Source organism: Panthera tigris, chromosome A2 (assembly GCF_018350195.1).
Source record: "Panthera tigris isolate Pti1 chromosome A2, P.tigris_Pti1_mat1.1, whole genome shotgun sequence".
NCBI lineage: Eukaryota > Metazoa > Chordata > Mammalia > Carnivora > Felidae > Panthera > Panthera tigris.
Window position 1 is genome coordinate 32,379,741 of NC_056661.1, and position 2,540 is coordinate 32,382,280.

The following is a 2,540-nucleotide window of genomic DNA, read 5'->3' on the forward strand; positions in this document are numbered from 1 at the left end:
TGTCTGTTTCAGGACTTCAACATAGTTAGATGAAAAGTGAAATATTTAATCAATTCCTCAGATGTATTTTCGTCTGAGTGTGCTATATGTCAGCGCTTCCACATTCCTGGATCATTTTAGGAGGGTTTTTTTTGTTTTTGTTTTTGTTTTTGCATTGCTACACAGCAGGTACTGGGATATGGACCAAAGTTTCTTAACCTGGGCAAGTATTCACACTTTGGGCTGAATAATTCTTTGCCGAGGAGACGATCCAGGCGTTGTAGGATGTTTTAGAGCATCCTTAGTCACTTTTCACTAGATTCCAGTGGCACTCCCCCAGTTGTGACAGACAAAAATATCTCCAGACACTGTGAAATGACTCCTGAGGGAGCAAAGGTGCCACTAGTTAAGAACACACTTTACTTACTTTTATTAATTCGATGCCAAATACACTCGATAAGGTAGGTGCTATTATTGCCCTCCTATTTCTTCATCATTCATAAGTAATGAGAACATAGCATAGAGGGCATTGAGTGAGCTGTTCAATTTCATTCTAGTGAGTGGCAAAAAAAAAAAGAAAAGAAAAGAAAAAAGAAAAAGACTTCAACCAGGGGTACCTGGTGGTTCAGTTGGTTAGGGGTCAGACTCTTGATTTCGACTGAGGTCATGATCTCACCGTTCATGGGTTTGAGCTCCACATCAGGCTCTGCACTGTCGGATTCGGGATTGGGATTCTGTCTCCCCCTCTCTCTTCCTCTCTCCTGCTCACTCTCTATCTCTCAAAAAAAATTTCAAAAAAAGACTTCAACTAGATCTGAAAATGTTATACTTAAAATGTTTATTTTTCAGAGAGAGAGAGAGAGAGAGAGAGAGAGCACAAGCAGGGGAGGGGCAGAGAGAGATGGGGACAGGGGATCTAAGTGGGTTCTGTGCTGACAGCAGACAGCCTGACACTGAGCTCAAACTCATGAACTATGAAATCATGACCTGAGCTAACGTCAGATGCTTAACTGACTGACCCACCTAGGCACCCCTGCAAGGGTTATACTTTTTATCCTACCACTGTCTATATCCAGAATCTGAATTGAGCAATACTGTAGGTGCTTTCTCTATAGTCTAAGATTTCTAAAAATACAGAAATAAATGAACACATTCTTAAAAGAGTTGCTAAAATGTCACATTATGCAAATCTCCTTCCAAATCAAAGATGTTCATTGGAAGGTGGGGAATGACCATCCGATGGGGCATACCTGGATGATGGTAACTGAGACACATGTAACTGCTGCCATTTGCTTGACCTTTGCTGTTTCAGCTCCCTGAATGGATAGGCAAGTCTAGATCCTGCCAGATTCACCATAAAGCAGACCACCATAACACTACTGCTTAGCAAAAACTACATTGGGATAATGGAAAGAGAACAGAATTGGGTTCCGAGGGTTGGGCATACCTAGGCATTTCTGCTCACTAACTCTGGGAATTCGGGGAAGTTGATTAATTTCTTTTAGCTTCTGATTCCTTATCTGAAACTAAAAAGGACAATCACACCTTCTGCCAAAGTGGTTATAAGGACAAGTTAATACATGCCAAGCCCAGGACATAGAACTTGGTAGGAAACAGACACTCAGTAGAGGGACATGAAAACACTTATTGAGCTTTTACTGTATACCAAGTACTGTGGCAAGGGCTTTACATAAATTATTCAGCTTAATTCATGAGGTTCGTTACCTGCCTGTTCTGTTAGGCAGGCACCCCTTCCTGGGTCTGTTTACTTATCTGTTATCTGTCTCCTGCACTTACAGAACAGCAAGGAGCGTGCCTGTTTTAGTTACTGTCGTAACGCAGTGCCTCATACCTCCATCAATGTTTGTTGAGTTATTAATGAACCAAATTCTTCTTAATGAAAGAAGACAGATACACCTGGGAACAATCTTAGGCTCTCTCCTATGAAGCACTCTTGATTCTTTCATGGCAGCATTTCTGGGATTCGTTCCTTTCTCCTCATTCACTCACCCACCATCCTGCTCCTGACCCTCACTGTCTGGAGTCTGGACTGACCGAGTCACATCATAATCTTCACGTGGTTCCTAGCCTCCTCTCACACCCACCCCTGCTCCTCACCGCTGCCACAGGAATCTTCTTCACGCACCCCCATCAGCAAATCACGACCATCCACTCGCAACCCAAGCCTTCCATGATCGATCCCACTTTCCCTAACCCATCTCATCTTCTGTCACTTACTAACATTATCATTATTCCAGGCAGATCATTATCTGCTTGAACGTTCTGCTCCGGGGACCTGATGATCATCCTGTTACTTATTTAGTGTGTAGTTTACTGAGTGCCTCTATTGTACACATACCATGTATGTGTGCTCCTACCACACAAAACATAATTACTGTCCTTGGGAGTTTAAAAACACGGTTAAGGAGAAAAGCACCAACACAACTGTGATATGCTACTACCTATCCATTTGAAAAGGGTACAGGATGCCAAGTAGGCACCTGGGAGGGTCTGTCACCCACAACTGGGAACTCAGAGAAATGTTTCCAGTTGAGGCGGGG